The sequence below is a fragment of the Meriones unguiculatus genome, assembly GCF_030254825.1.
Source record: "Meriones unguiculatus strain TT.TT164.6M chromosome 13 unlocalized genomic scaffold, Bangor_MerUng_6.1 Chr13_unordered_Scaffold_44, whole genome shotgun sequence".
Taxonomy (NCBI): Eukaryota; Metazoa; Chordata; class Mammalia; order Rodentia; family Muridae; genus Meriones; species Meriones unguiculatus.
In genome coordinates this window covers 1,300,669-1,327,970 of record NW_026843651.1, presented here as the reverse complement: position 1 = coordinate 1,327,970, position 27,302 = coordinate 1,300,669, and the positions used below count along the sequence as shown (strand labels likewise).

At 38.3% G+C, this 27,302-nt stretch overlaps 1 pseudogene; it reads left to right on the top strand.

Annotated features, from left to right (window-relative positions):
• The first annotated feature begins 795 nt into the window (after positions 1–795).
• The window catches only part of LOC110544793 (zinc finger protein 431-like), a 37,940-nt pseudogene continuing 11,433 nt past the window's right edge, over positions 796–27,302 (top strand).

Sequence of the window (27,302 nt, the reverse complement as noted above, 5' to 3'; positions counted from 1 at the left end):
CTATGAGCTGTCACGTGGGTGCTGGGAATTTACTCTGGGTCCTCTGGAAGAGCAGACAGTGTTCTTAATCACCGAGCCATACCTCCATCCCCCATGTTGCTTATTATTACCAACATTTACATTGCTAAAATTTTCATCTGTCCTTTGTAAGTGTTCAAAGATATATTTCATTTTAGCAAGATCATACTAATGTTACAGTTTAAAATGAGGCACTTCAGGTTTCTAGACATATATACTGAACTGTAAAGAATGTATAACTCTTTGTAGAAACTTGAGAAAGATTTTTAAGTTCTTTCTTTTTTGTTGATCAATTTTTGCATAATATTCAGAGTCTTATTATGTACCTCTGAGTGTCCCGGAACTTATTGCATAAAGCAGGCTAGCCTCTAGCTTTATGAGATAACCCTGCCTCTGTCTCCTAAGTGATTTTGTGATTAAAGACATCAGAAAATACACCCAGCTTGTTCATTATTTTTAGAGTCAGGAATCATTTATACTCTTTCTCTTATGTGGGCCTACTACTGTTGATCTTTATGCTCTCTCTCTTTCTTAATTGGCATTTTTCTTGAAAGAATATATCCTTATTAGAGGATGCAGAAATTAGAGAGGTGAACCTCATTATACAGTTTCCTACTGAATGGAGTTAGGTATTAGACACACATTAGAAACTGTGTGTCAGAAAATAAGCAGAAGAAACAACAGGATTCCATGAAAATGTTGTAAATGAAGTATACGTTTTCAGTATTCTAAGTATCATGCTTTCTGTTGTACACATGTATGGATTTTCAGAGTACATTGACCTACAATGATGTGCATGTGAACTTCACTCGAGAAGAGTGGGCTTTGCTGGATCCTTCCCAAAGGAGTCTCTACAAAGATGTGATGCTGGAGACGTACAGGAACCTCACTGCTATAGGTAGAACAATGAATTTTCTTTACTTTTTAATATATGGGGAAACTCTATTCATTATTGGTATGCTTCTGTAATTTCTTCTGAATGAAGAAAGGAGGGATGAAGAAGGAGGTCAATGGTTCTTTGATTGAACCAATACCATGACCTAAATTTAGCCTTATTTCCAATAATAAATCATACATTTTCTTTTACTCTATTTTAGGTTATAATTGGGAAGGTCATAATGTTGAAGAGCATTGTCAAAGTTCTAGAAGACATTCAAGGTAATTTTCATCTGTAAACTGATGTGAATATGGTTCTGTGAAAATTTTAATATGTCCTGGAAGACATATTTGAAAAAGAAGGAACAGTGTCAATGAACTGCTTTAAGTGTATATATTGAGGATTACTATCTTGTTACTAAACCATGTACCTTCATGTTAGGTATTTGATGTGTGTTTGCAAGGCACTCCTCTAACAAAGAATACAAGGAAATCATACCTTATGCAAGATCAATGTTTAAATCATAGACCTGTTAGCGCTGTAAGGTACAATCTGCAATTTGTTTAATCTCCTATAACTTAGATATTGCCAAAGGTATTCACATTAAATAGGTGATGAAAGTATGTCCAAAACAGTATACTAATAAACTAGTCCATAGTAAAGCTGGGATTACTCATGTACTTATAGTAATGTTGCTAAGTTTTGTGAGAAGTGCAGTTTTTTTTAGAGTCAAGAATATTTTGGAAAAACCATAATCCCTATAGCACGTCTATAATGAACAAAAATCAAATGTGTAAATGCAACATAAAACCATGTCATTTATTAATTTTCTTTTAATAGGTCTATTATATATCACACTGAATACAAGTCATATTAGTATAGGTTTATTGAAAGAAACAATGTACCACCAAGAACAAATAAAATATATAGTATTCCCCATTTTGAGTAGATGTTTATAAGGTGATATCTATTATGCTTTATATGGGGTATTCAGAGATGCAAGCAGTACAAATAATGACACAGAGGCTTTTTTAATATTTTACAGCTTAGGCAATTTAGGCAGATTCTGAACCCTCTTTTTCCTAACTCAAATGAACCTAGCACAGTGTCCCAATACATGTCCAGCTGTACCTCTTTGTTCAATTTCATGTCCATCTGTTACACTCAGCGCCCTGCTGGTGAGTCGCCTGTCATTTGATTTCTTCTTCCCAGCAATCCTCTCTCAAAAGCTCTGGCCTCCATTTTGTGCCCTGCTATCAGTTATCAGCTCTTTATTATTTACAAAAGATAAGTAAGGATGGACAAATATCTACAAAATATAGGGCAGGTGATGAGCCATAAAAAGAGCAATTCTGCAATCTGGTAAGCACTTAGCTCTCTGCTGACTCAGCAATCAGCATTCACACACACTGACACATTTTCACACAATATACACCAACATCAATTAACTAGTCATTCAACTTCATTAGGAATTCTCACAAAATCACACTTCAGAAAATGTAGTTTTAAGAATATAAAATTCTGCTTGTCACATTTATCTTTGCCAATTTACCATGGTGCACAGTATAGGGAAATTTATTAATCTAGCCACTGTGTTAAAGCTTTGAGGTCTTGCAGTTTTCTACTAATCTGTGGAAAAATATCTTATAGAAAAAAGTATGATATAAATGTGAGACAGGTGAATATTTTTACCATCACAAGTATTTTCAAATATGCAAAACAATCCCTAGAGAAGGAGAACACCATGAACGTAAAAATAATGATGAAAACTCAAGATGTAATTCCTATTTACCTTTAAACCAAAATGTAAAATTATGTGACATGGACAATTAGATTCATCACTGTAATGAATGTGGTAAAGCTTTCATATGTGCCAATTATCTTTGCAGGTATGAAAACAGTCATAGTGGACACAAACCCCCTTAAGATACTCAATATGATGAAGTCTTTACACATCACAGGAATGCCCACACATATGAAAGTATGCATACTGGTGAGGATCGCTATGAATCAAAACAATATGGTAACACTTTTGCAAATAACAGTTATCTCCTAAGACATAAAAGGTCACATATAGAGGAGAAACCCCATAAATGTAACCAGTGTGGTAAAGCCTTTGCACACAACAGTCATCTCCTAAGACATAAAAGAACTCACACTGGAGAGAAACCTTATGAATGTAACCAGTGTGGTAAAGCCTTTGCACGGAGGAATGCTCTCCTAGTAAATAACAGAACTCACACTGGAGAAAAACCCCATGAATGTAACCAGTGCGGTAAAGCCTGTGCACATAATAATGATCTCTTAATACATAAAAGAAGTCACACTGGAGAGAAACCTTATGAATGTAAACAATGTGGAAAAGCCTTTGCATGTAATAGTAATCTTCAAAAACAAAAGAACTCACACGGGAGAGAAATCTTATGAATGCAATGAATGTGGTAAAGCGTTTTCAACTAACAGTAATCTCCATCTACATAAAAGAACTCACACGGGAGAGAAACCGCATGAATGTGACCAATGTGGTAAAGCCTTTGCACAGAGGAGTACTCTCCTATTACATAACAGAACTCACACTGGAGAAAAACCCTATGAATGTAACCAGTGTGGTAAAGCCTTTGCATACAAGAATGTTTTCATAATTCATAAAAGAACTCACACTGGAGAGAAACCTTATAAATGTAACCAGTGTTGTAAAGCCTTTGCAAATAACAGTCATCTCTTAAGACATAAAAGATCTCACACTAGAGAGAAACCTTATGAATGTAACCAGTGTGGTAAAGCCTTTGCAGATAACAGTGTTCTTCTAATACATAAAAGAACTCACACTGGAGAGAAACCTTATGAATGTAACCAGTGCGATAAAGCCTTTGCACACAACAATCATCTCCTAGTACATAAAAGAACTCACACTGGAGAGAAACCTTATGAATGTAACCAGTGTGATAAAGCCTTTGCACAGAGGAGTGCTCTCCTATTACATAACAGAACTCACACTGGAGAAAAACCCCATGAATGTAACCAGTGCGGTAAAGCCTGTGCACATAATAATGATCTCTTAATACATAAAAGAAGTCACACTGGAGAGAAACCTTATGAATGTAAACAATGTGGAAAAGCCTTTGCATGTAATAGTAATCTTCAAAAACACAAAAGAACTCACACGGGAGAGAAATCTTATGAATGCAATGAATGTGGTAAAGCGTTTTCAACTAACGGTAATCTCCATCTACATAAAAGAACTCACACGGGAGAGAAACTGCATGAATGTGACCAATGTGGTAAAGCCTTTGCACAGAGGAGTACTCTCCTATCACATAACAGAACTCACACTGGAGAAAAACCCTATGAATGTAACCAATGTGGTAAAGCCTTTGCATACAAGAATGTTTTCATAATTCATAAAAGAACTCACACTGGAGAGAAACCTTATAAATGTAACCAGTGTTGTAAAGCCTTTGCAAATAGCAGTCATCTCGTAAGACATAAAAGTTCTCACACTAGAGAGAAACCTTATGAATGTAACCAGTGTGGTAAAGCCTTTGCAGATAACAGTGTTCTTCTAATACATAAAAGAACTCACACTGGAGAGAAACCTTATGAATGTAACCAGTGCGATAAAGCCTTTGCACACAACAATCATCTCCTAGTACATAAAAGAACTCACACTGGAGAGAAACCTTATGAATGTAACCAGTGTGATAAAGCCTTTGCACAGAGGAGTGCTCTCCTATTACATAACAGAACTCACACTGGAGAAAAACCCCATGAATGTAACCAGTGCGGTAAAGCCTGTGCACATAATAATGATCTCTTAATACATAAAAGAAGTCACACTGGAGAGAAACCTTATGAATGTAAACAATGTGGAAAAGCCTTTGCATGTAATAGTAATCTTCAAAAACACAAAAGAACTCACACGGGAGAGAAATCTTATGAATGCAATGAATGTGGTAAAGCGTTTTCAACTAACGGTAATCTCCATCTACATAAAAGAACTCACACGGGAGAGAAACTGCATGAATGTGACCAATGTGGTAAAGCCTTTGCACAGAGGAGTACTCTCCTATCACATAACAGAACTCACACTGGAGAAAAACCCTATGAATGTAACCAATGTGGTAAAGCCTTTGCATACAAGAATGTTTTCATAATTCATAAAAGAACTCACACTGGAGAGAAACCTTATAAATGTAACCAGTGTTGTAAAGCCTTTGCAAATAGCAGTCATCTCGTAAGACATAAAAGTTCTCACACTAGAGAGAAACCTTATGAATGTAACCAGTGTGGTAAAGCCTTTGCAGATAACAGTGTTCTTCTAATACATAAAAGAACTCACACTGGAGAGAAACCTTATGAATGTAACCAGTGTGGTAAAGCCTTTGCACGGAGGAGTGCTCTCCTATTACATAACAGAACTCACACTGGAGAAAAACCCTATGAATGTAACCAATGTGGTAAAGCCTTTGCAGCTACCAGTAATCTCCTAGTACATAAAAGAATTCACACTAGAGAGAAACCTTATGAATGTAACCAATGTGGTAAAGGCTTTGCAGGTAAGAGTCATCTCTTAGTACATAAAAGAACTCATACTGGAGAGAAAACTTATGAACATAAATGATGTGGTAAAGCCTTTGCATGTAACAGTGATCTCCTAATACTTAAAGGAACCCACACTGGAAAGAAACCTTTTGAACGTAACCAACGTGGTAAAGCCTTTGCACTGAACAGTCATCTGGTAGTCCATAAAAGAACACATATTGGAGAGAAATCTTTTGAATTACATAACGTGATAATGTGTATGCATTTCAGAGTAATTTATGAAAACATAACTTACCTTGGAGAAAAAAAAAACACTTTATTAATGTAATCAGTGTGGCATTTCCTTTGTACAACATAGTCATCTCTTAAGTATAAAAAATGCATGTTGCGGGAAATCTCTATGAATATAACCAATATCATAAAGGCTTTTCATGTAAGAGTCATCTTGAACAAGAACACCTCATGCAGTGAAACCCTATTAATGTAACTAATGTGTCAAGCCTTTAAATGCCATAATAATATTCATGTACATTGGAGAGTACACACTGGAGAGAAACCAATGTGATAAAGCCTTTCGATGTAATATTAATGTCCTATAAGATAAAGAACACATACTGGGAAGAAGCCTTACAAATGTAACCAATGTGGTAAAACTTGCTCTTCAAAATCATCTTGAAATTCATGAAAGAATTCATATTGGACAGAAAGACTATGAGTGCATTTAACATGGTGAAGCTATTCCACATTTGTATACTCTTCATCATGAAAGAATTCCTACTCGAGAGAAACATTATAAATGTGTTAAAATATGAGGGTTTTGTACATATCTACATTCTTCATTATCATAAGTTTATACTGGAGAGAAATTCTCAAAATATAAGAAATATGGTAAGGCCTTTGTATACTTTGGTCTGCTGAATCCAAAATAACTCAAACACTAGCTCAATGCAAATAACAAAAATTTATTGTCACCAGTAACTACTTAATGATTAGTAACATAACACTCTTGGGAACTGATCTGTGATACATACCCACCCAGTGAACCAGAAAGTTATAGAGGTTCTGAGCTTGAAAATCATAATATCTGTGCTGTTTTACAACTAATTTTTTTAATCAGTAATGATTTAGGGATATTGGATTTGTTTATGTCATTGAAGGTGTCACCTGATGTAAAATGTCACTCTAAAATTTAGTGGAGGCTGGTACCTAAAAAGCAATAAATAGGAATTATTTTTTTTACCATGTTCCAACATGCAAATTAATTTTGCATGTTTTGCATGTCAAAGTCAACTTGAAAGTCAAAGTCTATAAAGGGATAGTAGAGAGAAACCTTACACATGTAAGCAATGTGATAAAACCTTTCCTTAATGCAGTTATCTCCACATACATAGAAGAACATATACTGCACTAAGACCCTCTGGATAAGCAATGTGGTAAATCCTTTTCGTGGAGTTGTCTTTAAAATCAGAAGAAAAAGTCATGCTCCAGAGAAACCTTATGAACGTAGTCAGTATGGTACACTTTTGCACTTCATTATACCATTATAGAAGAGTAAAAGTTTTGGTGTGTGAGCAACCTCTTAAAGCCTTTGCATATCACAGTAGTCTTTGAGAACCTGAAAGAACTCATTCTCAAGAAAATCTGTTAGGATAAAAGATTTGTGAAGGTCTTTGATCAACTAACTTGCATTCAATTACAGGAGATTATTTGGGAGGAAAATTCTAACAAGTGTCAACAATGTATTCATGCATTATGACATTCCATCTTTCTTTTGTTTCCAATTAAAAGTCAATATGGAAAAAAGGCCTAGGAATTTAAACCGTAAGGTAACCTTCTTAGATTTCTCAATTCTCTTCAATTACTTGAAATAAATCATCCAGTTATAAAATTTATGTGTGTGTATTAGTGCTATTTCTGTAACAAAGCACAATGTCAACTTCCAAATGTGTTGGTTTTGCCTTACGGTTCCAGTGGGATATGGGATCTCTGTGAAATGGGAATCACAAGTGTCATACATGGTGGCTAAAGCAGGAAGCTCAGAGCTCACATCCTCAACCTGCAGCATGAAGCAGAGAGTGGGAATTACAGATGCTATGCAGTTGAAACTATCAATCCCACGCCAAGTAACATACTTCTTCAAGAGTGCTGCTTTTCCTAAACATTCACAAATGATTCCAACAATGAGGATTCATTTCTCTGACTTCAAAACTACATGTTTGATTTCTATTACATGAAGGACTTTATGAAGAAAAACTCTGTAGAAACTTGTAGATTCCTCAACACCTGAGTTCCAGGAATGAATGCCTACACAACACACTCATGAGTAAACATATTAGTTTAAGAATTTGCTTTAATTTCTGTTATGTGATCTCAGTATGTCTTTTTGAGTTTATGTTCCTGTCCATTCTGGTTTCCATGAAGAACAGACCTTATGAACTTCTTGTAACAGGAATTATAGAACATTGTAAAAACCTGACCTAGGTTCTGGGAATGAACTTCACTGACAAGCCATGTCTCTAGTACTGTAAATATCTTAAATCTTTATATATCTTGAGATCGAAAAGTAGAAAAGAACTCATAGAAGAGAGCGACCCTATTTGTTTATAAGATTTGATGACTTTGGATTTAGTAAATGTATTCAATTTTGAGAAAATAAACTTTTAAATTTGTTTTTACTATAGCCTTGATAGGTATTTTTCTGCTGGAATGTATAGAATGGGATCTCCATCATCATCTATGTGGTCCATTGCTTATTTCTGTTGGGTAGTGTGTGATCATAGTTTTCAAGGAAGGGTCTCTGAGAAAGTGTGGTACTTTTTTAATGTTTTCATAAATTCCTTTGCTTTCAGCCTTGGCTAAATGTCAGTAATTAATTAATGTTAAAATGTTCAATAGTATGTGTTTATGTATGTACATATTGTTTGATGTCCCATGTTTCTTTATGTTCCCATATTTACTAGATGTCACATCTTGAAGAACTGCCTTCTAAGAGAATTATCTAGAGATATTAGATAATGTAACAGAAACGAGATTTATTTCAAAAAAAAAGCATGTTATGTGTCTGTAATGTAAGTAAGGGATCTTAGGTCATGGCAGATATATGAAGGGTGTGTGACACTGGGGATTATTTTTGTCATTGTTACATGATCTTCAAGGTTACTTTGCCAGTTTTACATACCACAAACTTTCCCCCTGAACTCATTGGTACTCAAACTTAGTTGAAACAGTATATTCATACAATATTATCTTCTATTCAGATTATAAACAAATTGTCATCTGAGGATGGAAGAAAATGATGTGATTTGAATAATAAATGCTCTTAACAAATGAAAATAATTTACTAATTTCCTGGTTTGAAATGTGTTACTTCATTCTTAGGAATAAATACTTGTTCTTAACACTTTCTCAGAACTACAAGTGAATGTCAGAGAATTGTCTCAGTGGGTAAAGTTGGTTGTTGCTAACCTTGATGATTTGAGCTCAACCTCTGGGTAGTAATTATCACTCCTACAATTTTTTTAATATTTGTATAAATATTAAAAAATTTATAATTTTTAATTATGAAATTTACAGTTTGCTGCTGTATATGCAAACTCACACACTAGCACATACATAATTTTTTTCAACCTAAATGAGGGCCATTGTGGTCACTGGCTAAGACTCTTTGGGTTCCATTTTGAGAACTCACATATGGGATGTAGATAATAAATAACAAGTTGTCCTCTCACTGGCACATATATACCGTAGCATAGTTGTATACACACAAACATTTTTAAATAGATAATATTAAAGCAAAAAACCACTTATTGATGACAGAAATGTTTTTCAGGTGTAAATCTAGCATTTGAAGATTTAGTACTGTTCATTAAAAGAAAAATGGTTCCTTTGTACATCTTATTTTATCATTTTGTTCCTTGATTCAAGGATAGGTCATTTTATAAACATATCTCCATTTGGCTCAGAAGTGCATCCCTGTCATTCTAGACCTGGGAGTCCATGGTAGGCTAATCTCTCTGAGATTGTGGTCAGCTTGGTCCACAGAATGAATTCTTCTTTTGTTTGCTTGTTTGTTTGTTTTTCAGACAGAATTTTCTTGTGTAGCCTTGGCTGTCCTGTTCTCAATTTGTAGACTGGGTTGGCAGCAAATTTGGGCCTCATTCTTCCTGAGTGCTGTTATTGTTGGTGTGTGCCGCCATGCCAATATCCACAGATCAAATTCTAAAATATCCATTGCTATGTGGAAGTATCATGTATCAAAATGATTTTAAAAATAAACAGTATATTGCAATTTATAGGTTTGTTTCCCCTCAAGGATACTGTCCACAGTGCTGACAGATGTATTTTGAATTGAAGTTTTCTGAATTGGTGCTCTCTGTCCTTTGTATAAGTGGGAAATGTTGCATTAAAACATCAATCTGATAGATCAGAAATCATGATTACTAAAAGGCATTACCTCCTGAGCAATCTACTTTAGTGGAGTCATTTACTTGATTTTCAGGTAAGAAATTGTGGTCCAAAATAAAAGTTCCAAAGGCATTTCTTTCCATCATTCTTTGAAATTGCATATGTTTCAGCATGATTTTGTGCAAAAAGTGCCCTTAAAGCTCTGATTTTACATTGTGATTACATTCAGAATAGGATTTACTTTAGCATAGATATTATTTAGCATGGCTCAGAGTAGTTGAACCCACATTTGGTCCTATCCATATTCCCAAAGTGAAATCCCAGTGCTTGCTTTGTTGAAGAAAACCATTGCTTTGGAAATGGCTCACATGCTCTTATTGCCTGCCCCAGCAAAAAACTCTTTCTCAGTTCTTCTGCATTGCCTAGTGTGTTGGCTAGTCTAGGCAGTCATTTTGACTATATCTGGACCTATGGCAAACACAAAGAGTTGGGTACTGTGGGGAATTTTTCATACTCACAGCTTTTGAAGTGGAAAAACCCTTCTTTAATCTGAGTGTTTTAAGGTGATAAAATTCACCTTTAGTCTCATCCACAGCTCTGTCTAGTCTGATTATATCCTGTCTATGTAAAGGACATTGAAAGTATTAGCTTTTTCTCTTTTTCTGCTTGCCCTACCTCTGGCTACCCAGTTCATTTTTTTTGCTACTCCTTGGAATTCTGTTATATACTGAAGACCATCTGAGATATTCAGCTACCTGCACTGAATAACTATTTGTTTCTTCAATTTTCCATTGATAGCCATTGTTTGGACTAGTTGGACTACAGCTTGTGAGATATTCAAATGAATAAACTTTCTATATACACAGAGATTTATTCTATGAGTTCTGTTCATCTATGGAATGTTGAAGGATATATATGTGTATATCTGTTTCGTTTTCCATTCCTCACTGAGGAAGATGTGCAGGCTAACAATAATGAACTTCAGTGTTTATCATTACTTTCTTGCTATTCTGTTAGGTTTGTCTCATGGCTATCATTTAAAAAGTAGCTGCAGTTTACCTGAACCCAACATAAGAAAAAACTCAAACCCTTGTTTCCTAAACTCTCTTTCTGTAATTGTGGGACAGACTGATGACTCCACTTCAATTTCATTATACTAGTTATCCACCTTGATTCCAGTAAGAAGAAGGGGAAGGAAGTATTCGTGGGTGACCTGGAAAAGTTTTGTCCTTGGATAGGAAGCCTGAACCAGGAACCAATATGCTATGTACCTTAAGCACATTTTAACCCTAACAGAGGTGTTGATATCACTCAAGATTAAATGGCCAATCAGGGCCTCCATGCAAAAGAGAAGGCAGGTCCTTCTAGATGCGGCACTCTAGGTTCTGCTCTGTTTCTGAGCAAGCTTGAAGGCCCCAGTGTTCTGAGATTTGAGAGTGGACATTGGATCTTTTGAGGAAAGCTCAAGGAAGTTCTGAAGGCCCAAAATGGTGATTGGAGTGTCATTGTTCACAAATGGGAGGTGCAGGATGATGAGGATCACTAAGTAAAGTTCTGGGTCCTCCCTGGGCTGGATGGGAAGACAGGAAGGCTTTGAGATAAGGCACCAAGTGTTATTGAATTACAAATCTCTGCATACCTAGAAAAGTTTTGTCCATGTATAGGAGACTTGAATCAGGAACCAACAGGCTAGCTACCTTCAGCACATTCTACCCCTAACAAAGGTGTTCATGTCACTCAAGACAAACTAGCCAACCAGGGCCTTCAGGTAGACTTGCCTGTCAGGCCAGGAGGCAGGTTCTTCAGGGAGTTATGCTGGAGGTTTTGCTCTGTTGCTGATCAGGTTTGAATGATTCCATATGAAGTGCTCTGAGCACTGCTGCTAGGTGTTGTGAGAGAAGTTCAAGCAAATTCCAAAGTACCAACATGGTGAGTGGTGTGTCACTGCCCATAAATGGAAGGAGTAGGCCACTGAGCAGGGCTGATTGAAATGATGGGCCCTGCCTGGTGGGATAGGTGGAAAGATAGATGGAAGACAGGCACATGTGTTACTGAAATGCACATCTCTGCAGGTCTGGATAAGGCATGGGCCTGAATGGCTAACCTGGGACTGGGACTCTTATACTGTGTATCTTCATCAGGCACTAACCCTAAGGGAAGGGCTCCTGTCACTCAAGACACTGGCCAATCAGTGTCTCCAGGGAGACTTGCCTGTCAAGCTAGAAGGCAGGTTTCATTTACTGTGCGTTAATTTTAAATTGATGACGACCGTTTTTATTAATTGTTGTTACTGTTTGACTTTGAATAAGGGGCTGCAGGGGTTCTCAGCTATGAGGTAGGGATATCAACACTGGACGTTGAATGTGTAATTGAATGTGGAAATGAATGTGCCTTTTAAGAGGAACAAGAAGAGCTCCTGGAGATTGGAAAATTATACAGAAATAGAAATTTCTCAGATGAGGGCCCTGTTTGCCCCTAGCTGGAAAGGCCTCAGCTGTCTGAGTCATTTGATCTCTGATTCCCAAGCAGAAGACCTACTCGCTGCTAATGTTCTGAGGTCCAGCTGGGTTGTCCAAGTTAATAGGAGACTCTGTCAAGGCCTAGTAATCAGGAACATCAGTAGAAGATAGTATTCAAGTTCTTTCCTAGATTCTCCCCTGATGTAGCTATTGGACACTCTGAGGGAGGCTATAAACCATACAATGGTATGTGTGTGAAGTGTGTTTTCCCTGGGCCAGGATAAACAAGTCTGCTGAGCTATGTATAAGAGTCTACTGGGAATGACATGGACCTGGGTCAGACTGTGGTTCTATTGGTCTATTGGGTGACATGGGCAGAAGCCCTTGTCATCTGACCCTTCCCATGTGTGGTTTCCCAGGAACAGGGAAGCTCTTTAGCCCTGGCAGTGGAAAGGTATCGTTGTTATACTAGTACTGTCAGTGTGCACAAACAGTTATTGCTTCTGGTGTGCTATTGGATGACTGATTAGAAAACAAAAAGTCTTGTTCCTAGAAGTTCTGAACCTTGCCTTCTACATCCAATTTTATGTGACAAACTCTATACATAGTTTTGAAACTAGTAGACGTGACATGATTAGGATCATGTTTCAGCAATACTTGATTAGAATCTTTAGAATCTTTATTGGCTTTCTAGTACCACCAGTTTCAATGGCACAATGCAGGGAAATTCAATTTAAGGATACTAAAGCAATTTCTGAGATGCAGAGGTTTCTCAGGTGTGGATGGTGTTAGGTAGGTTGGATATGGCAGATTCCACATCCTGTGACACAGTCCCTGTGGGAGGAAGTAGATGTTAAATAATTTTTCATCCTTGTTATGTATATGGGATTCAATAGGGCTGGATTTGCTTGAATACACAATTGGGGGTGAAGGGCTGCAGAGCCATAGCCCACCTTTTGATAAACATTATTTCCCACAGAGACTGCTTGAGTATGGGGCCTCTCTGTTTGGAAGAGAGATCAGTAGTAGCTGAAGGGTTAGAAATACAACAGTATTAAGGTATCACTTGCAGTTGTTTCTGTAGGAGCTGTGAAGTCTGTTTCATGTATTTTTTTGCACATAGAATGAAAACTTACAGGTCAAATTCACATTTTTCTTTCCATAGTTCCCTTAGATCATTTGGTTAGAACTTGAATATATTTTTAGGCATGCATTTTTGGCTGTATCTTACCATCCCCTCATTCTTTCAGAAATACTGTACATATTCTTGATTGTTTTAGCTTTGTGCTAAGTACAGAAGTCACATTGTCCCAATTTGTGTACAATTTCTTTGTAATCCTTTTGAGAATTCTTAGGTTTTTTTTTTTTAACATGACACATAGCTTTGGGATCTTATACATTTGTAGAAATTTCCTCTTATACATTTGTAGAAATTTTCTTTGGATTGCATTGAACTTATGCTGCAAATTGAATATAGCCAACAGTTTTTAATACATCATTTCAGTTGTGCTATTTACAGTAGTATAAAGGGGTGAAATACCATTTGTTTTTCAAAGGACACTAAGTGTGTAAATCTGAAAACTGATATGAAAGAATGTACAAAGCCATAAAAGGAGGAGAAGGCAGCAGCTCTTGAAGCCTCAGGTGGGGCTGCTCCTAACTGACTTATCCATTTGGAGCTAGTGAGTGAGCTCCAGCACCATCTCTGTGGCAAGAATGAATAAACTAGTCATTCCCCTGATGCAGGGAGCTATACATGGTCTGGCATGGTGAGCCAGAGACCAAAGCCAGGTATCTGTCCACTCAGCATAAGTTCACAGTTTATTTGAGAAAAGTTGTTTTGTTTAGCTCAGAATTGAAGTCTGTGAACCCCTTGAGACAGGAGTCCATGGGACCCTCTCCTGCACACTACTGTAACTGTCATAATTCCATTTTGCCTCTGTAACTGTCACAAAGGGCATCTCCATCCCCTATGTAGGACCCATCCCAGATTATGCTAAGTTTAAGTGAAAACTCTAAACAAAAATTCACTAATATTTGAGCAGGAAAGCCCATCAATTCCTAAATTAACCCCCCCCACACACACACATAAATTATCCCTGAGTTGGAGATCAGACCAATCTCTGAACAACAAAAAACAAAAACAAACAACAAAAAAAAACAAAACAGGAAATCCTGAACTCCCCAAAGCTCAGAACTTGAAATCCTACCAATCCTCACTCTGAAAATCTCTGCCCTAGAAAGCTCTACCCCATAACAAATCTCCTATGAAGACTGTCTGCTCGCTTCTCTGCTGCCATCTCCAGGGAAAAGAGGCAGCCACTCTTGGATTTCTTCTTCCACTCGCTGGATCCTCCAATATAAATCCCTTTTTTGAGGTTTACTGGATGCTCTGACTCTTAGTGGAAAGAGCCAAGAAGCACAGCAGAGAAGAGGCAAAGGATTAGAGCTGAAGATCCTGTTGTACTTCCTCAGTTCAATTGGGGATACCCTTCCATGGAAGCTGTAGCACTTAATGCTGTAGAGACCTCCTCTCAGAGTTGTGTGGTTCTTGGGCTCTCATGTCTCAGGATTCCATTCTATGGGGACCCTGTCCCACCTCAGAGCTGTCTTGTTCCTGGGCTCCCAAGTCCCGGACATCTTCCCACGTGAGCTGGCAGGCCAACAGTTTAATTTTTGTCTGGAGGAATGGTCTATTGATGAGTGTTACCTGTCAGGCTAGGAGGCATTTTCTTCAGCTAGTCATGCTGGAGGTTCTGCTCTGTAGCTGATCATGCTTGAATGATTCGGTGTGAGGTGCTCTGAGCACTGCTGCTAGGTTTTGTGAGGGAAACTCAAGCAAGTTCCAAATCCCAAAATGATGAGTGGAGGGTCACAGCCCATAAATAGGCAGAACAGGCGGCTGAGCAGAGATAGCTGGAGTGGTGGGTCCCGCCTGAGGAAAGGTCGGAAGACAGATGGAAGACAGGCACAAGTGCTACTGAAATGCAAGTCTCTGCAGGTGTGGAAAAGGCACAGCCCTGGGCTGGAAATCTGGGCCTGGTAGTATTATGCTGTGTCCCTCAGCAAAGTCTCCCCCTAATAGAGGTGCTCATGTCACTCAAGACTCACTGGCCAATCAGGGAGTCTAGTCTAAAGAGAAGGCGGGTCCTTCTGGGTGCCCTGCTCTAGGTTCTGCTCTGTTTCTGAGCAAGCTTGAACATCTGCCTGTGATGAGATGTGAGAGCTGCTGCTGAATGTTGTGAGGGAAGCTCACTCAAGCCCCAAATTCCCAAAATGGTGAGTGGAAGGTCATTGCCCACAAATGGGAGTAGCAGGCTGCTGAGCACAGCTCGATAGAGTGGTGGGTCCTGAAGCTGGATGGAAATACAGATTTGTACACTGTTGGAGGACAGTCAGTCACAAGGGCTACTGAAATACAAATGTGTGCAGATCTTGAAAAGGCATGGCCCTGAACAGGAAGCCTGGTACTGGTAGTGTTATGCTTTTTTCCCTTCTGCACACTCTAACCCTAAGTGAGGGGCTCATGTCACTCAAGACACACTGGCCAATCAGGGCCTGCCTGGATAAGAGGAGGTGTGTTCTTCCAGGTACCAAGGTACAGTTGTTACTATTTAGGCAGCTTGCTTCTGGGTTGCCTAGCATCCCTGATGTCATCATATGTCATCTGCCAGGTAGCCACACCTGACAGGCATCGTTAAGTTTCTCCTCAAAAGGATCAACCTGACACTTTGTCTCTCTCTTGCCCTCTTGTCTCTTATCATCTCCCTTTTCTCTGTTGGGGCACACTACTCTCCTCTCCCTATTATGTCTTAATCTCTCCTTCTCACTCTCTCCATTTCCATCTAATAAACCTCTTTCATATAAAATCTGCTGTGTGCATCATCATTTCATTGGTCCTGACATCTGGGCTTTTTGTCAGGAAGGACTGTCCTGGTAGCACCCGGTCTAGTCATTAAAGGACCCCTTTAATCTCACCAAGAGGCCTGCAATATTTTTTCCTGTTCTATCTATCCCTAACCACAATTTAAAACCTACACTTTCTCTCAGCTGCCCTTACTGCACACGCCTGTACCTCTGCTCAAGGCTGCTCAGACTCAGCATCCTGTCAGATGCTCTGACCACCAAGCACCAGGGAGGAAGCTAACTCAGGATGCACCAAAACCAGTTTGAGGAAACTGCTCACACCATACGCTGAAACTGCCACTTCAGATGCAGACACAGCCTGCTTCTAAGCTATTGCTGTTAGGTAAGCAATTGCTGGGGACCCTGTGCACACACAGGTGGTTTTAAATTGCACTGCTGCCTCAGGCTCCATGGGAGAGATTTTAAATTCCCTGCTGAATGCCTGCCCTGAGAGGCTGTCTTGCAGAGGAGGGTTTTCAGTTGTGCAGACTTCCAATCAGCTGTGCCACATGCAGACAGATTTTCAAACCAGGGCATTACAGCCTTCCCACCAGAAAGCACCTGGCCTCTCTGTGTTGCCACAGTTGCACACCACACATGCCAAGCTGCCATGTTGATTTTAAAATAGAGAAGCCACACCATGTACTTGCTCCACCCTCATTCCTGCAAAACTCCATACAGCACATTATAAACACTGGCTCTCAATATTTCTGACTTCAAAGGTACTACTTCCAAGCTTTTAAAAATATTTTCTTCCTGATTTCTGTACAGTATCCTCTTAATATATAAATATATTTAAGTGCTATAAATTCTTATGTACTTATTTTTATAATTTTCTCTGTGTTTACATACATAAGATTCCCTTAATCATAACTAACTCTGTTTATTCTATCTCCTTTTAGACTAGGACAACAACAAGCCTCATTTTAAATTGGTATCTATTAAAATTCAGTTATGTTTTACAATATATATGATTCAGCCCTGGTTCAAAATAATTTTTATAATGCTAAAATTGCAAAGTTAAAAAAGTCTTCAAATTAAGCTAATTTAAAATGCATGTCTAACTGCCTATGTCTTTATCAATTCCTAAATTAATAAATGCTGTGTCTCCTGCTATGAACTGCCTGTGATCCAGATTCACCATTAGGCTTTCTGGCTAACAGGTTTGCTATACTAAATTCAAATGTAAATTTAAAATCGTTTTATACTGTTCTACTCTATTGTTTGTTTTAAAACTCATAACTCAAGGGTTACTATGTACCATTAGTAATAATACTTTAATAATTGTTATAATAAATTAGGATCTATTAATTTTAGAGGCATTTATTTATGTTAAAACTTGATCATTGTGCTATATCTTCACTATCAAAAGGTTAAAATATGCTTGATCTTCTTTTCTTAAAAAATGGTATCATTATTAATGTGTTCTATAGCCTTAGACTTTTATAAGCTATAAACTTTTTATATATTATATACTAAATCATACAATAAAATTTCTGTGTTGTCACTTGAATGGACTATATTAATGACTTTTAAGGCTCCAACTTAACAGGAACAAAACCTAAAGTCCTAATATTTGATGGTTAACAAATGCTAGTTAATAGTCAGTCATCTCATAGCTGATCAAGTCCTCTAACAAATCCAGAAATATATTTATAGTCCTACAGATGCAAACATGGTCTCACTGCCTTCTTTAATAAACAGCTGAGAATGGTCCTTAGGTCACCATACAGGAGTTGGTAAAAGTATAGAAAGAGCCTTCCCGAAAGGCTCACCTACAGCAAAAAGTATGCTCCAGAACTTGGCTGCTGGTCTCAGGCATTTGGCTTTCCCGCACAGAAAACAAGAGGTCTGCAATGCCCCATTCCACTGGGGTATAGCCAAAAGTCAATTCCACAGATGAGTGTTTCAAATGCAGCCAGAAAATGCTGGTCACATAGCTGCCTCAACAAGCCATGGCTGCCTGCTGGCAGACTGCCTCTGGAAGTCAAAATGTTCCCATGCAGGCTTGTTCTCTGTGCCCAGCCATGGAGGCTCAACCAACACAAGAGCCATAGACAATTCCAGCCTTCCAACTCCTTGGCCTGGCAAAGGACAAATGGCTCCTTGATTCAGAGACCTCCACCACCCTCGCTCACCCCAGGATAACATTACAGGTCTGTTTTGGCCTTACAAGGGGTCACACAGACATGTTACCAACTTCTGTCTTGGGAGACTTCAGATGTCTTCTGAGTTCTGTTCAGATGCAGGAGACCAGGCTTAAGCCTGGGTCCTAGAGCTCTTACTGTCAGTCCTAGACACAACATGCCTTGTTGTCAGACTCAAGAAATAGGCCAGGATATAACCTTTTGTCATCTCAGTAGCTAAAGGACAATAAATGTTCATAACAGTCTCAACTATGTCTCATGGTAAGTGACTAGATTCTTAGGCCTAATGATGTTTGAGTATCTAAGAAAATATTTTAAGGTTGGTGAAAACTTATAAATGTTTGCAAGTTTAAATGTTTTAAGGTTGGTAAATGCAAGATATAAATGTTGCAAGGTCTAAGGTGATTTAAGGTATCCTAAATAGGTAAAAAGGCTTAATATTTCCTCCTCTTGCTATGCTACTGTTACTTTGATGGTCCCAAGCTTTGACCTTTATCAATAGAGTTCTGATTTATTAATCTGACTCTAATTCAAAACATTCCACTATACTACACACTTTCATGGTTCCATTTTAAATCTCTATAAGGTTAAGATCAAGTGAGCTTTTGTCCCTTCAACTTCACAAAAGTTTTTTTTGCTTTCTCAGAGCTCACCTTAAAGAATGCTTATCGTGTTAACACAAATTGTATGTCTACTCCATTTTCTACAGTTATATTTCAGTGCAGATTACAGTTGTTATGCTAACATGTCTAAAGTTTTATCTCCTTCATAAAACTTAAACATAATTCTTGTAAACTGAAGGTAATTCATCTGAATCCACCTCTCGGGTCAATTGGGCTCCAGGTAAGGACTACACTTATTGTCTATATCAGAGGGTGGTATTCTTCCCCTTTCCCTGGTTTTGGGACTTCCCTTTCCTGGCTACCTGATTGCTGCATTCCTACATCCAACACAGGCTTATTGGTGAGTCTTTCCTTCTGGTTGGTATCAATTCCTTGCTACATCCATACATCCAACACCAGCCATTTGGTGAGTCTTCACTTCTGCTTGGGGCAAATCCTACCATTCTCACCAACCTACATTCAAACCATTCACCTAGGACCTCCTTCTCTCTTGGTTAAGACTTTCCTTCTACTGGCATGGTTTCTCTCCATCCACCTCTCACTTGTCTATGAAAATCCTAGCTAGGTAAACCATATCTGCTATATGCTACTGTGCCCTTGATCTCTGGCCAGTGCTGACCAGCTGTTGGAACAGATTGTACATACTACTATAATTAAACCTTGCTCTTTGGATGCCGTGACAGTCACTGACTCCTACCTCTCCAGTAAATAGTCCATTCTTCCATTCCTCTAGATTCTCTTCTGGGATGTCTTCTGGAGAACTTAAGATTTCTACAGCTAGTGCTCACTTTAAGCGCCTCTAAGCTTACACACCTCTGTAACCAAACTTGACTTCAATTTTCTTAAATGACAGATCCAAAGCAGACCCTTCCTAATTACAGCCAGTGATTTGGTAAATGGAAGTTACTTCAATTAAATGGAGGTTCCCATGTTCAAGTCTCTTTGACCCAAAGTTTCCAACTCTGTTCTCTCTCTCAAAAGTTTTAAATGTACACCTGAATAAATTTTCTGCATAACTTACTTGACTTTGTATTATATATATATACATATATGTATGTGTATATATATATAGACAGAATACCAATATATAATACATATATATAGAAAGAATACAAATATATAATACATATATACATATGTATGTATATATATAGACAGAATACAAATATATAATACATATATAGAAAGAATACAAATATATAATACATATATACATATATATACAGATATATAAAATACAAATATATTTTTTTCAGTATCCTGCCAGATGCAGATATTTCCTATATCCACAACAGCACCAAAGCATCTACCACAAGTATTCCAGTCTGACCTCACACACTTCCTCAAGCTGGACTTGCAGTTTTTCTCCCAGCCATGGATGTTCTCACAAACACTGAACAGCATCAAAACAGCTTGTTCTTCCTGGACTTATCCAGAGTTTCAGCCTTTTGACCTACCTACAGAGCCCCCCAGTATCAGCAGGACATATCCAGAAGAGAATCTACACCCGTTATTCACTTATTATTATCAAAAGCCCAGCATGATGTGTTTCAGTCCCAGTACAGGTAGTTCCAGGTTCTCCCAGCATTCCTCAGTCCTTACCTGTTAGCTTGCATGGCTGGCAACTCTACAGCCAACCCTCTACCCTGAACTTTCCAGGGCAGTGGATTCTTCTCCTCCTCTTGACCATGTAATCTGGATATTTTGTTATTATTTCTCTCCCCCCTCTCTCTCTCTGTCTCTCAGCAACCAAGAGCTGCTTCCAATGAACCTAAATGTATATACTTTAACTTGTCTTATATGAGAAGCAGCCCAAGGTCTTTAGTTTTTTAATTATAGAAAAAGGGAAGAAAGTTAGCATTTAGGCAGCCTGCTTTTCAGTTACCTAGCAACCTATGATGTCATCATGTGTCACTGACCAAATAGCTACACCTGGCAGGCATGGTTGCATGTTGCTCCTTAACAGGTTCAACCTGCCACTTTGTCTCTCTTGCCCCCTCTTCTCTTGCCCTCTTACCCTCTTCCCTTTCCTGTCAAGGCATCCCCTCCTTTTCCTCATCCTGTCTCTCTTTCTCCTTCTTTTTCTCTCTTCATCTTCTTCTAATAAACCTCTTTCATATAAAATCTGCTGTGCACATCATCATTTCTTGGATCCTAACAGTCCTGGACTTTGTCAACCAGGCCAACATTGAACTCACAGATACAGCCTGTGTCTGCCTCTCATGTGCCTGGATTAAAGGCTTGTGCAACCATGCCTGGAAAGACCTTAGATTTTTAAGGATTTGATTAAGGGAGGGTTTCTTATATCCTAATCTTTTTATAAGATTTCTGAGTGGCTGGATGAGGGGACCTCTGATTATTATCTCTGTGTGTGTGCCTGTGCTTGCACAGATGTTAAATCAGACATTGCTGCCATCCTCACAGTCCTTCTGAGATCAGAGTTTTTATTCTCATATTTAAGAAATGTTATTTTTTAGAAAAATATCTCTTAGCCATTTTGTTTGTGTGAGATCCACTGGAACTGGATTCACACACAGTGGTAGGTGTTGGGGATTGAACCTAGGTCCATCTGGAGGAGTAAGCACCACTTTAACCACTGAGCTGTCCCTCCAACAGTTCATCATTATGTTTAATGATGAGAATAGAGTATTAATTACTGTCAAACAAAACTGTACAATTCATCTGGCAGTGGGATTTTTGGGTGAATAAAACTTAGAGACCCAGAGCTGGAGAGATGGCTAAGAGGTTAAGAGCACTGTATTGTTCTTCCAGAGGTCGTGAGTTCAATTCCTCGCAACCACATGGTAGCTCACAACCATCTACAATGAGATCTGGTGTCCTCTTCTGGTGTGCAGGTGTACATGCAGACAACATTGTAATATAATAAATAAATTAATATTTAAAAAGTCAGAGACATGCTTGCCACTGCTTGCAGGAATGCTGGGGTAGCAGGCATGTGCCGACACACCGGCTTTATTTTTTTTTAATATTTTAAAAAGATTATCTGTGTCTGACTCCCAATGCTATAATCAAAGGCGCAAAGACCCAAGACTACCTTCTCAAAATGCCAGGGACTGGACATGTTTTAATGAAGCAGCACCACCAGCTCCTGATGTGGTGACTTCTGGGAAAAGTGACTGTGCGATGACCTCACGCAGCTCCTGGCCAGTTGTGATCCCAGGGACACTACAGCATTGCAGGGAGACCAGGGGAAAGGCTGTGTGGGCTCTGAGGATGACAATGGGCCACAGCTGCTTACAGCAGCATGAAGAGGCTTTCTGAGCCTCCTACTTCCAGGCTGCTCACCAAGTGAGCGAAGCTGAGGAAGAAGGACACTTTATATTGGGAATAGCACGTGGTGGATTCTGGGATTCCTAGGTGGCACCCAGGCCACAGTCCAGGCAGAATACTGGCAGAGACATAGATGCCTGACTCTAAGCAATCCCAGTATGCATTGCAACGCCAGTATACCGTTTATATAGTTCTCAGCTACAATCCCAGAAGTCCATGGTCTGAAGCCATGTTTGTAGTTATCAGGCAGGTGGACCTCTGCTGCAATAAATCTTGGGATGGTTGGTACTTCCTTTACCAGGGAGCACTCTGAAGTGGGACCTGAAGGGATAGAATTCTGTATGTGACTAGAAGCTTTGTGTTTACATCCCCGGAGCAGCGGCCAGGCCAGGGAGATGGTGGTATGGCCTTGGAGACTCTGATCCTGGAAGTCTCTGCTCCCAGCAGGGTGGATCCGGGAGCAAAGACTGAAAGGGCTGGACTTCTGCTAACCTGCGCCACTGTCAGGACTGGTTTTCCCTCGTCAGCATCCTTCTTATCCCAAGCTGTTTGCCTAAACTCTGAGTCCCACTCACACGGGGAGGCTGTCCATCTTTCTGTCTCCCTGAAGTCCATGAGCAGCTTGTGCTTGAGGCTCCACCATGTCTGCATGTATCCTGGAGGAGGTGGGTGCACGCTGCCAGGGGTTCAGGTTGTGCACAACCTTGTATAGGTTGTATAGGTGCCCTCTGCTGGCCTGCAGGTAAGCGAACAGGCAGGACACTATAAATAATTTTCGGGTGTTGGAGATTGATTAGGTAAGGTGCTCTGTTCTTAGTGGTTAGGGTACTTGGTCTCAGTACATAAGGATCTCACTGCATCTGTTGACTTGAGGGTATACACACATGCTGAACAGTGTATAAATAGTGTTAAGGTACAGGGGGCTGAGTAGCTAAGGTGCTCTGTGCTTTGTGGTTAGGGTTCTTGGGACTCAGTACATAAGAATCCTGTCACCTCTGCTGGCCTGAAAGTATACACACATGGGCAGAGACAAAAAGGAGGAGGATAAAGAAGAGGAAAGGGATGAAGAAAAGTAAGAAAGATATCTGTGTGGTTTTTACAGAAAAACTCCCAGCTAATTGAAACATGGGTACTATTTGGTGTTGATTTGCTTTATTTGAACCAACATACACAGGTAAATGTGCAGGTATTCTATAGTGACATGAATAATTCATGTTTTTCGGCATGGTAAATAAAATATTTTCAACCAGAAGGAAGGTGTGGAACATGGCAAAACAACACATTATATTTAGAGTCTGTATCAAATAAGAGCGGTTTGGTAAACCTTTTCAGAGGAAGCTTCTCATATTCAAAGACAAGAACTATCACTAGCTTAAAGCATTTTCTCGAGGCACCTATATCCTCCCAGTACCCAGGAGAGTCATAATTCCATAAATTCTGGACTGGCAATTTTGATTGCTCACTTCCTGCTTTGCTATCTGAAAATCATAAACCATGCCCAGCAAATATTTCTTAAAGCATAAAAAAATGGTGTGATGGGCATTTGTGAGTCCATCTACAACATATGGAATGCAGTGCATGCAGTGGCCTATGTCCTCCGTAAAATGTTTGAGCAGAACAAAAATGGGTATAAAGAAGACTAAAACATACAGGGGTTTCTACCATGGCAGGGAAGCCTAACTCATAAGCATGGGAAACATTAGGATCTAACATCATTGGTAAGTAATTTACTGTGGTCAAGCCAATACAATATTTTTTTCTTATAATTAAATACATAAGTTTAAATAGAAAAAGGTTCTATCTATCACAGGCTATTTGTCAATATCGGTAATTATCTTACATGATTTTGGGACTGAAAGCACTGATTTAAAGACATTACATTTAAATATATTTCAGCAAATATTTTCCTAGGGTGAGATGAACTTCTGTCTCTGACATGAACTCATCAGGAGGCTCTTTGAATACCTACCCTGAGCACCCTGGCCAGGCCACAGAGGAAGACAGTACAGCCAGTCCTGCTGAGACCTGATAGGCAAGGGGCAGAAGGAAGGGGAGGAGGACCTCCCATATCAGTGGACTTAGAGAGGGGCTTGGGAGGAGATGAGGGAGGTGGCTACAGATGGGATACAAAGTGAATAAACTGTAATAATATAAAAAATAAAACTTTAAGAAAAATGACAAAGAAGTCATAAAAAGATATATGGGTAATCAATGTAGAAATATAACAAGTTACTCTCAGCCAACCCTGAAGATACCTGACAAAACAGGGTCAAATGAAAGGGGACGAGGTCCTCCCCTATCAGTGGACTTGGAAAGGGGTAGGGAGGAGACCAGGGAGGGAGTGTGGGGTTGGGGAGGGAATGAGGGAGTGGGATAGAGCTGGGACACAAAGTTAACAAAATGTAACTAAAAAGAAAAATAAAATTAAAAAAAATAAACTTAGCTCTACTAAAAAAAATATAACAAGTTAAAAAAAATCAAAATTTTTATAATTTCATTCAATATGCCAAATGCCATAAGATACAGACAAAGGGATCATATTCAAAGCAGCCATTTTACCTAAAATATAAGCTATATTTATGACACAAAACTTTAAGAAGATCCTTTTGTGGACAATAAATAGTTTGTTCTAAAGTCAGCAGTAATTGAAAAGTAAATGCTTTCACAGATTATTGAGTATTAATAAGGTAAGTTGAAGGCAAAACCAAAACTGTGTTTCCATTATTAAATTTTAGAACACAGACAGTGCTCATAAGCTCAGGCCATATCTCAAGATGTTAGTGATAAGTTAATGTGTGGGTTTCAACCCAACAAGATATAAACTTAGGATTCATTTAAATGTACAGGCCTTCAAGGAGGGTATCATTGAGAAGATGGCTGAGCAAGTCAATTGAACTTTTCATTCAGTCAATAAGTAAATAAAAGAACTATGAATGTTTAGTATACTATGTAATTTTTAGTATTATGCGAATCAGTAATATTTGACATTGACATTAACATAGTCTGTAATCACAGCTTCTAGTCATAGTATGTTAGGTAAGTTAGTACATCTTTTGTATACATAACTGTGTACCTGTATAGAGGTTCTTTATCACAAGTTATTAATTAGCTACAATGTTAGGTTGCGTTATTAATTTTCAGAAGTTGATTTTTTTGTTATCAAGATAATACTGGTGTGTCAACAAAAATATGGAATATTTTTTCTTTTATTTATCCTTTTCTCTTCTGTGGAATACTTTGAGGAACATTTCAGTGAGTACTTTGAGACCCTTGTAGAATTTATACGGAATCTCTAGATCTAGGCTTGCATTATTTTATTTTTACATTTAATTGAGAAATTTAAATTACTGTTTCTATCATGTTTGTGATGTGTCTGTTTAAATAATTTACTTCATCTTGATTTAATGTTGTTAGATTTTATAATTCTAGAAGTCTACTTTTTTTTTTTACAATTTAAAGTTTAGTTGAATGAAGACATTTAAAATATGAACCTATGATTCTCTGCTTTCCTCACAGGACACTGTAGTGTCTGTTAGATCAGGATTGATGCAGTTGACATGGAATTAAAAGAGAGAATACAGGCATTTCCAGATGGAGGATTTCTCTCTCAAACAGAACACTGATGCACTAGTCTTTTGACAGTGGGGAAGTGGAGATTCTGTGCTGTAGTACCATGGGCTGCAGGTTTTAAGTGGCTTGATGGGGAGAACATATCATGATGGTTCAGTGTATAAATTTCTGGCCATAGTCCTGTCTCTGAGATTTCATTCATGAATTTTGTGTGCTGGCAGTTATTCTTGAGCATGCAGTAGTTTTGGGGGAAGCACTTTCCAGTCTGAATTTTTTCTTTGTTAATGTTTCTATTGCTATGATCCAACATTGTACGTGTGTGTGTGTGTGTGTGTGTGTGTGTGTAATAACAATGAAAAAAGACACCACAATTTTACAAAAGAGCAATGAGGAATGTATGGGAGTGTTTGGAAGGAGGAATGAGGAGAGGTAATGATGAAATTATATTATGCCTGAAGTTATATCAGAATTGAAAAATAATAGAAATAAAAATAAATCAAATCACTATCATTGATGTATTAAACTTTCTTGAAGGCAGCAAAAATTCTAATTGATTTCTTTTTAACAATCTTTGCCACTTTGTTGTAAAATTGAGTCTCTTACTACTGAGGTTTTACTGGAACATGTTCATAAATTCCCATTATTTTGTTGATTTTTGGTGTTATCCTTAGATTTAAAAAAAATGAGTATTATTGGTTGTTTTCATTCTTATATTTAACTATAACTTAACTACAATCACTTAGAACATTCAGTTTTCTTATAAAAGGAAATAGATTGTTCAGCCCTGAAAACATACATACTAATAGCATTATAAAATATCAGCAGTTTATATTTCAAAATACATGAATATATACATATGAAATAACAATAAAAAAAGAAGCTGTGAATTTAAAGGTGAGCAGATGAGAACATGTGGGAAGGCCCAGAGAGATAAAAGGGAAGGAAGAAATTTTGTAATAAAATTATAGCCTTAAAATAATTTGTAAGTGTTAATATCCAGAAGTCAATACCCAGAATGAAAAAGGGTCAGGGACTGATATTTGTATCTTTCTGTATACCTAAACTTAATTTATTTGGGCATCTTGATGAGGAAGTAAATAGTTTTATTTAGGTGCGAACCCCCAACCTGCAGACTTGGAGCCAGCCACTTTACCAGCTGAGCCACTTAAGTCTTTCTGCTCTCTCTTCCACCAAAATCACTCTTTCCCTAATGTCTTTATTGTTTAACAACAGGTGGTCTTAATTAAACTGACAAACAGGTCCAGGCTTGTTGAATCAGAGACTTTGTTCAAGTCTCTGTGAGCTCAGTGGCAATCCTCTGTCCTCTTTCTGAGGCAGGCTCAGAGGGATGGTAGAGGTTTAGGGGCCCATTAACCCTCTGCAATTGAAAGAGAAATGGAGAGAAATGATGAGAGAGATCTCAGGCATATAAACTCACTGAAAAAAGAGTGTATGGAACAAGAAA